General features: G+C 38.5%; 1 protein-coding gene and 1 pseudogene across 3 annotated transcripts in view; both read left to right on the forward strand.

Annotated features, from left to right (window-relative positions):
- Positions 1 to 13,715, forward strand: part of NEGR1 (neuronal growth regulator 1) — a 1,035,936-nt gene that overhangs the window by 45,300 nt on the left and 976,921 nt on the right. The window lies entirely within an intron of this gene.
- On the forward strand, positions 6,240 to 12,205 carry LOC113889735 (annotated as a pseudogene).

Genomic DNA, 13,715 nt, shown 5'->3' on the forward strand with positions numbered 1-13,715 from the left:
GCATGATACCAATGGTTTTTTTATGCAAAAATACTTTCGTTACTAGTGTGGCACAGGACTCAGATGAATCTATATGTTGATATGACCATCCCCAATTTTAACCTTCATAATTTGGTGAAAACACTATAAAAATTTATGTAAGATGATACATTAAATAATAAAGAAAATATGAATATTTAACGTTGAAATTTTGCATTTTCTAATTAAAACCGGGAATGTATGTTTTATTAGAAAAATCAGCATAGTATAGAAAATATTTTTTTCCTCTCCTGATCAAACTGAAACTAAAATAAGAACAGTATATTATAACCCTGGGTTAGAATCCTCAACTGCATAAAAGATAGTTCACTTGAGTCTTAATAGCTCTTTCTTCATAACAGAAATCTCTGTAGATTATTTTGTACATTTAAACTAAAACTGTACTCTGAAATATTAGAAAAATGAATCTTAACATATTAGAAAATGCCCAGGAAAACTGAAAGTGACTTGTTCAGACTTCCGAGGATCGCAGTGGAAAGAGAACCCAAAGATAAACTTGTTAATACCCTTTTGCCCTCTCATTCCTGTTATAGCATAGAGTGCACCTTTTCAGAGAGAAGTATTCCATAATCAGTAATTAATATTGAAATGATAAAATCACAATTACATGTATGACTGAATACACAAAGGATAACCAATTATTGATCAGATATTAGCATAGGTATTTTAAATTGTATTTAGTTCAAAGTCTTCACATTTATTTTTTTAGATCTTCATAATCTCACTTTAAAAGATTAACCTTCATAAATATATTTTGCTTAAGATTATTACCAGTTCTTAGTTGTCTCAACACATAATTAATCATGTTACTTTGTGCACAGAACCTACAGTGGCTTCCTCTTATCAATGAAATTAATAGAGGACTTGTCAGAACTCACCTTATTCACCTCTCTCATTATTTTTTATTTTCTATTATCAAAAAGTAACTATCTTTGCTATGCAAAGTACCATACTTCTCACCTTCAGGTCTCACTCATTTTTTGTTCCTTCTTCCTAAAAATAAAAAATAGTTCTATTTTATTCATGGTTAATACTTCATAATTAAAAAAAAATACTTTTACAAATCTAATTGTATTTTTGTATCTCCTTGCTACCCTCCCATTGTGTCTTCAAAGACATACCAGCCTTCACAGACACTCAGTATTCTACCACAGTATATGTTGATACACCCCCCAAATGGCTACACGTTCTCATTTCTGTGCCTTAGCTCAGTTTTCTGCTGAAATCTCTAGTGATATCTTTCTCCTTCTATCATTTCTCTGTTCTCTTCATATTCAATGCATTACCTCCCTCTCTCTCTGTTTTTTGTTTTGTTTTGTTTTCTTTTTTGTTTGTTTGTTTTTTTTTATTTTTAGGCATGCAGAATCTTAGTTCCCTGACCAGGGATCCAAACTTGCAGTAGAAGTATGGCCTCTTAACCTCTGGACTGCCAGGGAAGTCCTCAAATTCTTCTAGGCCAGAAAGAAACACAATTTCCTTTGTAAAAAATTTCCTGCTCAAAGCTGCCATAACAGATTGCTGCTGCCGCTACTGCTGCTAAGTTACTTCAGTCGTGTCCGACTCTGTGCGACCCCATAGATGGCAGCCCACTAGTCTCCTCTGTCCCTGGGATTCTCCAGGCAAGAATACTGGAGTGGGTTACCGTTTCCTTCTCCAATGCATGAAAGTGAAAAGACTCCCTCCTCAAAACTATCTCAGTTTTTATATTTTACTTTTAATAGGGGCTGCATCTTGATATCTACTCAAGTAAGTGCCAGCATCTTTTTGTAGATTTTTAATTCCTTAAGGATGGAAGTTACATTACATTTCTCTATACCTCAGTATACCTACATTATTCTGTATGTAGTCAGATTATAAATGCTTATTAAAATTTGGTTAAAACCAACGTGTGACAAAGATATGTTTACTTTGTAACTATTTGGATTGAGAAATGAGAAGCTGGCTATTTTTCAAGACATTACCGTGCACACCTTTTAGTTCACTTTGATCTTCCTGCCTTTCAGATGCCTCATGTCCATCTGTTGTTTTCTTAGAGGGCACAAAAAATAGACTCTGAGGAGATTAGATAACTTCATACTCGTGTGGTTAATAGGATGATATTCGTAGATATATAAGGATGAATAATAGTCTATAGTGTTTACTCATCTCCTTTCTCCTTGCTTTGTCCTGTCCAGCTCCACAGAATGGACTGTATATTATTTATCATTTCATATATACAAAAAAAACTTGATAAAAATTAAGGCAACAATAACAACAAGCACACACACACAAAAAAACACGATTGAAATTATTTTCTGTTACTTTGAGGGAAAAAGTATTACTTAACAGTCTATCCCAGCACATGCTTTTATGGACATTGTTTCTCAAGGCCAGGCTGTAACACAATTAGGATCATGGTAATAGTTGGGAACATAGCTCTCTAAAGAGACTTTTCTGTCTCACCTTTTCTCAAAGCAAGCCAACTATCCTTACTTGAATGGGTTAAAATGTAGCATAAACATGGCTCAGGCTTCCTTGGTGGCTCTGTTGGTAAAAAAATCTATCTGCAATGCAGGAGACACAGGTTCCATCCCTGGGTCAGCAAGATCCCCCAGAAAAGTAAATGGGCATCCACTCCAGTATTCTTGTCTGAGAAATCGCATGGACAGAGGAGCCTTGCGGGCTACAGTCCATGGGGTCACCAGAGTCGGACACGACATAGTGACTAAACTACCACCATCACCATGGACATGGTTCATGTGCTTGAAACTTGAAACTTGTTAAAATGTAAACTCTAAGGCCACTCTAAGAGATCTTGTAAGCATGTCCTGTTTGTAGTTTTTTAAATGCCCATCTTCCATATGATCCAGATGCAGGCAGTTTATGAACCGGTGTTAATTACTAGATTCCTTCTGAATCTGTTTGAAGGAGTCTGTGTATTAGTGAATCATACGAGGACCTTACCAAACTTATGCTATAAAAGACCAAAACCTTACTTCCTTTACAAAGCTCTACTTTATTTATTCCTTCATTCCTTTTGTTCCCATTCTTCCTAAACATTAATTAACAACCATCTATGTCCAGAAGATCATATGATTCATGTAACCTGACTCCTGGTCTCTGGTTGTTCATAGTACATGTGAAGCACACAAATTAAAAACAAAAATTATTACAATGTTGTATATTCTGAAATAGATATGAAATCATTTGGAAGAAACATGATAAATTCTGTCAAGGTAAACAAGCTCTCACATAACATCAATAATTGTAAACAAAATAATAATTGCAAACACTCAAGTAGTGCTTACTATAGTTGTAAGTTCTTTTCCTATGGTAGCTCACATAATCTTCCAAACAATCCTGAGATAGGAACTACCATTATCCTCATGTTAAAGGAGAGGAATGAAAAGCAAAATGAGGTTATTTACTTGTTGCAGATCTTGAATAGTACAGCAAGGACTCACATCCAAGTAATCTTGACTCATAACTTGTTCTCTTGATCAAAAAGAATTTACGGTGGAGTCTATATTTTAGTAGATAGTAAAGGGAAAGAAAAATCATTTCACAAAAGGAAAGGAAGATGGAAAGGGAAATGTGATAAGAAGCTATGGGAATTGTTGGCAGGGAAGTCTTCAAGAGTTTGTTTGAAGGAATGGATATGTAATTGATAAAATACAGTGACAGTCTAGCTCTTTCTTCTGTGTCCCTGTTCTCCTTGGTTGTTTCTCTAGGCAACAAGTTTCATGCATTTGTTAATCATAAACTCACTTTGTTATTCTGGATAGAGTTTGTATCTCTGATATAAACCCTCTTGGTCACCTTTGGAATTATACCATGACCATTAGTGAAAGTGAAAGTCACTCAGTCGTGTCCAACTCTGTGACCCCAGGACTATAAAACAGTCCATGGAATTCTCCAGGCCAGAATACTGGAGTGGCTAGCCTTTCCCTTCTCCAGGCGGACCTTCCCAACCAAGGGATCAAACCCAGGTCTCCCGCATTGCAGGCAGATTCTTTACCCACTGAGCCACAAGGGAAGCTCAAGAATACTGTAGTGGGTAGCCTATCCCTTTTTCAGCGGATCTTCCTGACCCAGAAATCAAACTGGGGTCTCCTGCATTGCAGGCAGATTCTTTACTAACTGAGCTATCAGGGAAGCCCCTTACCATGACCATTAGAGATTACAACAAAAAACTTTTAGAAATACTAATGATTATTAGCAAAGTGGACATCTTATTAGAATAGTTTAATGTTGTATACTTATGAACAACCTAATGTTGACCCCAAAAGTTATATTGAATTTTAAATGACAATATGTAGTTCGAGGATCAGTATTATTTCATAAAATTCACTACTTGGGAGACTAAAACAAGAGACTTATTATTAAGTTTTGGATGACAGGAAATTGGACACAGTTGATGGAATCTTGGATACCATGAGATTAGAATTCAAATTAACTTTGACAAATTAGAGAAATAATGAATAAGACCAATTCAGTACTTTGGGTTTATAAGACAAAAAGATGGAGTCTATCTAAGGGAAATATTTTAGAAAGAAATCTGAAATTCAAGGACTAGCTAAAGGCCATTTTTTCTTTGTTTATATTAATTCAACAAGTCTATATTTTTGTTTGTAATGAAGAACACCATAATTGATTTCTCTATTAGATAACTTGTGAAATGCATTTGAAACATATCTGGGATTACCTTATATTAGCAAATCAGTTTTTAGAAACAGAGTTATACAGATGGCTTCATAAGTGTTATTTGTACCAATCAGCACTATAGGTTTTTGAAAGTTAGGTATTAGATATAAATAATTTTTGAAACCAGATGTATCTTTAAGCTAAAGAGAATTTGCAAGGGATATAGGTAATTCTATCCTTAAAGAGCAGATTTTAACTTTCTAATTTGAACTTTGGACTGCTTGCTTTGCTAGAATTAGTTTGATTCATGTGATATCAAATGATTCATGTAATATTTCCAGAAGTGAAATCTGCAATGTATCTTACTCAATGTGGTTACTTAAACAGTTAAGTCCTCTGCAATCAAAGAACTCCCACTGAACTAGTGATTGTCTATACTGTATATTCTACTGAGCAAATGTGTAAAGATCATGTGAATTGATTGTTCATTTTTCTAACTTCTTAAAGGGAATGACTAGAAAAATTACACAGTGTACAATTTATTGTACAAAATCTGCTTTTTGATAAAAGCAGAATGTCTTAGAAAAATGTGGAATTTAGAAATGTAATTTGCATTAGATTTTGGAACAGATTTTCTTATTTGGGAAAATGTCTTTGAAATTAGAAGTGAAAGTGAAGTCGCTCAGTCATGTCCGACTCTGCGACACCATGGGCTTCTCCATCCATGGGATTTCCCAGGCAAGAATACTGGAGTGGGTTGTCATTTCCTTCTCCAGGAGATATTCCCAACCCAGGGATTGAACCCAGGTCTGCCTCATAAAGTAGACAGACGCTTTACTGTCTGAGCCACCGGGGAAGTCCTGGTGAAATCAGAAGCTGAATTTAATTCTCTATACGAATTTTCATTTACAGGCATTTAGAATACATTAAAAACTGTGATCATTAGGTCTCTTTAAAAATCAACGGGAAAAAAACCCAAATAAAATGATATATTGATTAACATGAATATAACACTAAAGGAGTTAACAATTAGTTTAAGTGTATCTTCCATACTATAATTTTACATGTTTCAGACTTTAGCATTGCTTTTGTAATAAAGATTAAAAATTCTCAATTGATATATGTTACCTTTGTGGAGATTTGGATCATTTATTTTGGAAAAATATGAAATTTATATAATTCTGACCTATTTAAAGATATTACATAATAGAGTTGTCTCTTGATAACTAAACTGACGTTTACAATTAAAATGTTGATTGACATATGTTCACATCTCTGTGTAATTATCTAACTATAAACTAAAAATATCAGTAAGAGCTAATACTATAGATTCCAGGATCATCTTGCTTAAGCATTACTATAGCATATGTGTGTGTGTTAGTCGCTCAGTTGTGTCCAACTCTTTGTGACCCTGTGGACTGTAGCTCACCAGGCTCTTCGGTCCATGGAATTCTCCAAGAATAATGCTGGAGTGAGTCACCATTCCTTTCTCCAGGGGGATTTCCCGACCCAGGGATCAAACTCGGGTCTCCCACATTACTGCAGATTCTTTACTGTTTGAGCCACCAGGGAAGCCCACTGTATCATGAGTGATATTATTCATGTCAAAACTCTATGGGCATGAGTGATATTATTCATGTCAAAATCCTATGGGCAGAAGAAAAAGTTCATGTAAAGGATTTTAGCTGTCAAAAGTAAAATCACTCATGTACAAAACTACCTCCCAAAGATTTGTCCCAGATCCCTTGTATCGAAAAATTTAGAGTGTGATGGAAGATAGCACAATCTTGTCAAATTGGACAATTGGCAACAAATAAGAAATGACATATGACTTTTCATATGAACTCTACCGTGTCTTGATATTCAGCTGCATATTCAGTATACATATTCAGCTTTTCCCACCGGTGTTCCTGTCTCAGGAAGGAGTCTTGCTCATGCTGGTTTTTTATTACACTGGTGTGAATAACAAGGTCAAATGCTTCTGTTGTAGCCTGATGCTGGATAACTGGAAATAAGGAGAAAATCCTATTGAGAAGCATAAACAACTGTATCCTAGCTGTAGCTTTATTCAGAGTTTCTGTTACTAATCTGCAATCCACTTCTAAAAATGCTTCTTCTCCAATGAGAAACAGTTTTATTCATTCATTATCATCCACTTTGGAACATAGTAGCTCATTCAGTGGTTCTTCTTCCAACCTTTCACCAAACCCTATTACTTCTAGAGCAGTTGAAGACTTTTACCCATTGAGGAGTAACTCCTACAGTTATGCCATGACTACTGAAGAAGCGAGATTTCTTACTTACCACATGTGGCCATTAACCTTTCTGTCACCATCAGAATTAGTAACAGCTGGCTTTTATTACGTATTGGAGAAGGAAATGGCAACCCACTCTAGTGTTCTTGCCTAGAGAATCCCAGGGACGGGGGAGCCTGATGGGCTGCCATCTACGGGGTCGCACAAAGTCAGACACGACTGAAGTGACTTAGCAGCAGCAGCAGCAGGCTTTTATTACATAGGACCTGGAGATAGGGTAGCCTGTTTTGCCTACCTGTTTTGTGGTGAGATGCTAAATAACTGGAAACCAAAGGATGATGTTATGCTAGAGCACTGGAGACTTTTCCCCAACTGTCCATTTTTGGAAATTCTCTGGAAATGCAGAGGTTCAGCATTTAAAATTTGAGCATGCAGACACATGCAGCGTGACTGAGAACATTTACGTGCTGGCCATTGACTGTACCAGTTCAGCCTTGCAAGTGCTGGTTTCTATCATGTAAGTCGTAATGATGATGTCAAGTACTTTTGTTGTGATGGTGGCTTAAGATGTTGGAAATCTGGAGATAACCCATGGGTAGAACACTCCAAGTGTTTTCCAAGGTATGAGTTTTTGATATGCTTGAAAGAGCAGCGATGAGATTCAAGTTAGATAACTTCATCTTCTGAACAGCTATTGTCAACTTCAAATACTCCTGGAGTTGAAAATGCTCATCCACCAATTGTTCATTTTGGACCAGGAGAAAGTTCTTCAGATGATGTAGTCATGATGAATATACCTGTGGTTAAACCTGCCTTGGAAATGGGCTTTAGTAGAAGACTGGTAAAGCGGACCAGTTTTAGAGTTCAGAGTAGGATCCTAAAAACCGGATGAAGTTAAAAACAGTTAATTATATTGTATCAGGACTTCTTATTGCTGAAGATGAAAAAAGAGAAGAAGAAAAAGAGGAAGAGAATTAAAGACAAACCGAAGAAATAGCATCAGATGATTTGCCATTCAGTTCAGTTCAGTTCAGTCACTCAGTTGTGTCCGACTCTTTGCGACCCCATGAATCACAGCACGCGAGGGCTCCCTGTCCATCACCAACTCCCGGAGTTCACTCAAACTCATGTCCATTAAGTTACTGATGACATCCAGCCATCTCATCCTCTGCCGTCCCCTTCTCCTCCTGCCCCCAATCCCTCTGAGCATCAGCGTCTTTTTGAATGAGTCAACTCTTCACATGAGGTGGCCAAAGTATTGGAGTTTCAGCTTCAGCATTAGTCCTTCCAATGAACACACAGAACTGATCTCTTTTAGGATGGACTGGTTGGATCTCCTTGCAGTCCAAAGGACTCTCAAGAGTCTTCTCCAACACCACAGTTCAAAAGCATCAATTCTTCAGTTCTCAGCTTTCTTCAGAGTCCACCTCTCACTTCCATACATAACTACTGGAAAAACCATAGCCTTGACTAGACCGACCTTTGTTGGCAAAGTAATATCTCTGTTTTTGAATATGCTATCTAGGTTGGTCATAACTTTCCTTCCAAGGAGTAAGCGTCTCTTAATTTTATGGCTGCAATCAACATCTGCAGTGATTCTGGAGCCCAAAATAATAAAGTCTGACACTGTTTCCACTGTTTCCCCATTTATCTGCCATGAAGCAATGGGACCAGATGCCATGATCTTAGTTTTCTGAATGTTGAGATTTAAGCCAACTTTTTCACTCTCTTCTTTTGCTTTCATCAAGAGGCTCTTTAATTCCTCTTCACTTTCTGCCATAAGGGTGGTGTCATCTGCATATCTGAGGTTATTGATATTTCTCCTGGCAATCTTGATTCCAGCCGTGCTTCATCCAGGCCAGCGTTTCTCATGATGTACTCTGCATACAATTTAAATAAGTAGGGTGACAATATACAGCCTTGATGTACTCCTTTTCCTATTTGGAACCAGTCTGTTGTTCCATGTTCAGTTCTAACTGTTGCTTTCTGACCTGCATATAGGTTTCTCCAGAGGCAGGTCAGGTGGTCTGGTGTTCCCATCTCTTTCAGAATTTTCCACAGTTTATTGTGGTCCACACAGTCAAAGCCTTTGGCATAGTCAATACAGCAGAAATAGATGTTTTTCTGGAACTCACTTGCTTTTTCAATGATCCAGCAGATGTTGTCAATTTGATCTCTGGTTCCTCTGCCTTTGCTAAAACCAGCTTGAACATCTGGAAGTTCAGGATTCACGTACTACTGAAGACTGGCTTTCAGAATTTTGAGCATTACTTTACTAGCATGTGAGATGAGTACAATTGTGCAGTAGTTTGAATATTCTTTGGCATTGCCTTTCTTTGGGATTGGAATGAAAACTGACCTTTTCCAGTCCTGTGGCCACTGCTGAGTTTTTCAAATTTACTGGAATATTGAGTGCAGCACTTTCACAGCATCATCTTTCAGGATTTGAAATAGCTCAATTGGAAATCCATCACCTCCACTAGCTTTGTTTGTAGTGATGATTTCTAAGGCCCACTCGACTTCACTTCCAAGATGTCTGGCTCTAGCTGAGTGATCACACCATCGTGATTATCTTGGTTGTGAAGCTCTTTTTTGTACGGTTCTTCTGTGTATTCTTGCCACCTCTTCTTAATATTTTCTGCTTCTGTTAGGTCCATACCATTTCTGTCCTTTATTGAGCCCATCTTTGCATGAAATATTCCCTTGGTATCTCTCATTTTCTTGAAGATATCTCGAGTCTTTACCATTCTGTTTTTTTCCTGTATTTCTCTGCATTAATCGCTGAGGAAGGCTTTCTTATCTCTCCTTGCTATTCTTTGGAACTCTGCATTCAAATGAGTGTATCTTTCCTTTTCTCCTTTGCTTTCACTTCTCTTCTTTTCACAGCTATTTGTAAGGCCTCCCCAGACAGCCAGTTTGCTTCTTTGCATTTCTTTTCAATGGGGATGGTCTTGATCCCTGTCTCCTTACAATGTCACAAACCTCCATCCATAGTTCATCAGGCACTCTGTCTATCAGATCTAGTCCCTTAAATCTATTTCTCACTTCCACTGTGTAATCATTAGGGATTTGATTTGTGTCATACCTGAATGGTCTAGTGGTTTTCCCTACTTTCTTCAATTTAAGTCTGAATTTGGCAATAAGGAGTTCATGATCAGAGCCATAGTCAGTTCCCGGTCTTGTTTTTGTGACTGTATAGAGCTTCTCCATCTTTGGCTGCAAAGAATATAATCAACCTGATTTCGGTGTTGACTATCTGGTGATGTCCATGTGTAGAGTCTTCTCTTGTGTTGTTGGAAGAAGGTGTTCGCTATGACCAATGCGTTGTCTTGGCAAAACTCTATTAGCCTCTGCCCTGCTTCATTCCGTATTCCATGGCTAAATTTGCCTGTTACTCCAGGTGTTTCTTGACTTCCTACTTTTGCATTCTAGTCCCTATAATAAAAAGGACATCTTTTTGGGCTTTAGTTCTAAAAGGTCTTGTAGGTCTTCATAGAACTGTTCAACTTCAGCTTCTTCAGCATTACTGGTTGGGACATACGCTTGGATTACCATGATATTGAATGATTTTCCTTGGAAACAAACAGAGATCATTTTGTCATTTTTGAGATTGCATCCGAGTACTGTATTTTGGACTTTTTTGTTGACCATCATGGCTATTCCATTTCTTCTAAGGGATTCCTGCCCACAGTAGTAGATATAATGGTCATCTGAGTTAAATTCACCCATTCCAGTCCATTTTAGTTTTCTGATTCCTAGAATATCAATGTTCACTCTTGCCGTCTCCTGTTTGACCATTTCCAATTTTCCTTGATTCATGGACCTGACATTCCAGGTTCCTATGCAATATTGCTCTTTACAACATCGGACCTTGCCTCTATCACCAGTCACATCCACAACTGGGTATTGTTTTGCCTTGGCTCCATCCCTTCATTCTTTCTGGAGTTATTTCTCCACTGATCTCTGGTAGCATATTGGGCACCTACCGACCCAGGGAGATCCCCTTTCAGTATCCTATCATTTTGCCTTTTCATACTGTTCATGGGGTTTTTAAGGCAAGAAAACTGAAGTGGTTTGCCATTCTTTTCTGCAGTGGACCACATTCTGTCAGACTTCTCCACCATGACCCTCCCGTCTTGGGTGGCCCCACACAGCATGGCTTCGTTTCGTTGAGTTAGACAAGGCTATGATCCATGTGATCAGATTGGCTAGTTTTCTGTGATTATGGTTTCAGTGTGTCTGCCCTCTGATGCCCTTTTGCAATACGTACCATCTACTTGGGTTTCTCTTACCTTTTACGTGGGGTATCTCTCCATGTTTGCTCCAGCAAAGCTCAGCCGTCTGCTCCTTACCTTGGATGAGGGATATCTCCTCACAGCCACCCCTCCTGACCTTGAATGTGGAGTAGCTCCTCTCTGTCCCTCCTGCACCCTTGCAGCCACCACTCCTTGGACGTGGGATTGCTCCTCTCAGCCGCCACCCCTGACCTCGGATGTGGGGTAGCTCCTCAGGTACTCCTGTGCCGATGCAGCCTGGCACTCTTGGTCACTACCCCTGACCTTGGGCGAGGGGTAGCTCCTCTTGGCCATGCTTCTGTGCAGTCTGTCGCAGCCAGCATGCTTCTGCATGATTTGCTGTTACTTTGGAGAAATAGAATGGCTCTTTTTCAACAGTTGATGTGTGTGCTTCCTATCCTGGATAATCTTTTAAAGGCCAATGTAATTAATAAACAGGAACATGGTATTAGTAAGCAAAAAACACAGATACCTTTACAAGCAAGAGAACTGATTGATACCATTTTGAAGATATGCCTCCAACATCTTCAAAACTGTCTTAAAGAAATTGATCCTACATTATATAAGAACTTGTTTGTGGAAAAGAATATGAAGTATAATCCAACAGATGTTTCAGGTCTGTCACTGGGAAGCCTGCAAGAAGAACATGTAAAGTGTGTATGGGCAAAGAAGTCTCTATTGTATTTATTACTTTCAGTCATCTGATAGTATGCTGGAAATGTGCCCCTTCTCTAAGGAAATGCCCTATTTGCAGGAGTATAATTAAGGGTACTGTTTGTAATTTCTCTCATAAAAGAAAAATAGGTTATGCATTACATTAAATATAAAAATCTTTAAAATATTGTTTGAAGCTGTTTGAAGTTAAAATAGGGATTCAGTTCAGTTGCTCAGTCGTGTCGATTCATTGTGGACATTGTCCATGTCCAGTCATTGTGACCCCATCAACCACAGCACGCCAGGCCTCCGGGTCCATCACCAACTCCCGGAGTCAACTCAGACCCACGTCCATCAAGTTGATGATGCCATCCAAACATCTGATCCTCTGTTGTTCCCTTCTCCTCCTGCCCTCAATCTTTCCCAGCATCAGGGTCTTTTCCAATGAGTCAGCTCTTTGCATGAGGTGGCCAAAGTTTTGGAGTTTCAGCCTCAACATTAGTCCTTGCAATGAACACCCAGGACTGATCTTCTTTAGGAAGGACTGGTTGGATCTCTGTGCAGTCCAAGGGACTCTCAAGAGTCTTCTCCAACATCACAGTTCAAAAGCATCAGTTCTTCGGCGCTCAGCTTTCTTTATGGTCCAACTCTCACATCCATACATGACCACCGGAAAAACCATAGCCTTGACTAAACGGACCTTTGTTGGCAAAGTAGTGTCTTTGCTTTTTAATATGTTATCTAGGCTGGTCATAACTTTCCTTCCAAGGAGTAAGCGTCTTTTAATTTCATGGCTTCAATCGCCATCTGTAGTGATTTTGGAGCCCCCAAAATAAAGTGTGACACTGTTTCCACTGTTTCCCTATCTTTTTGCAATCAAGTGATAGGACCAGATGCCATGATCTTAGTTTTCTGATTTTTGAGTTTTAAGCCAACTTTTTCACTCTCCTCTTTCATGTTCATCAAGAGGCTATTTAGTTCTTCTTTACTTTCTACCATAAGGGTGGTGTCATCTGCATATCCGACATTATTTTTATTTCTCCTGGCAATCTTGATTCCAGATTGTGCTTCATCCAGCCCAACATCCAATGGATCATTGAAAAAGCAAGAGAGTTCCAGAGAAACATCTATTTCTGCTTTATTGACTATGCCAAAGCCTTTGACTGTGTGGATCACAATAAACTGTTGAAAATTCTGAAAGAGATAGGAATACCAGTCCACCTGAGCTGCCTCTTGAGAAACCTGTATGCAGTTCAGGGAGCAACAGTTAGAACTCGACATGGAACAGCAGACTGTTTCCAAATAGGAAAAGGAGAATGTCAAGGCTGTATATTATCACTCTGCTTATTTAACTTATATGCAGAGTACATCATGAGAAACACTGGGCTGGATGAAGCACAAGCTGGAATCAAGATTGCTGGGAGAAACATCAATAACCTCAGATATGGAGATGACACCACCCTTACAACAGGAAGTGAAGAAGAACTAAAGAGCCTCTTGAGGAAAGTGAAAAAGGAGAGTGAAAAAGTTGGCTTAAAGCTCAGCATTCAGAAAAATAAGATCATGGCATCTGGTCCCATCACTTGATGGGAAATAGATAGGGAAACAGTAGAAACAGTGGCTGACTTTATTTTTTGGGGCTCCATAATTGGTGCAGATGGTAATTGCAGCCATGAAATTAAAAGACGCTTACTCCTTGGAAGGAAAGTTATGACCAACCTAAACAACGTATTAAAAAGCAGAGACATTACTTTGTCAACAAAGGTCCGTTTAGTCAAGGCCCTTGTTTTTCCAATGGTCACATATGGATGTGAGAGTTGGACTATAAAGAAAACTGAGTGCCGAAGAA

Source organism: Bos indicus x Bos taurus, chromosome 3 (assembly GCF_003369695.1).
Source record: "Bos indicus x Bos taurus breed Angus x Brahman F1 hybrid chromosome 3, Bos_hybrid_MaternalHap_v2.0, whole genome shotgun sequence".
NCBI classification, from domain to species: domain Eukaryota; kingdom Metazoa; phylum Chordata; class Mammalia; order Artiodactyla; family Bovidae; genus Bos; species Bos indicus x Bos taurus.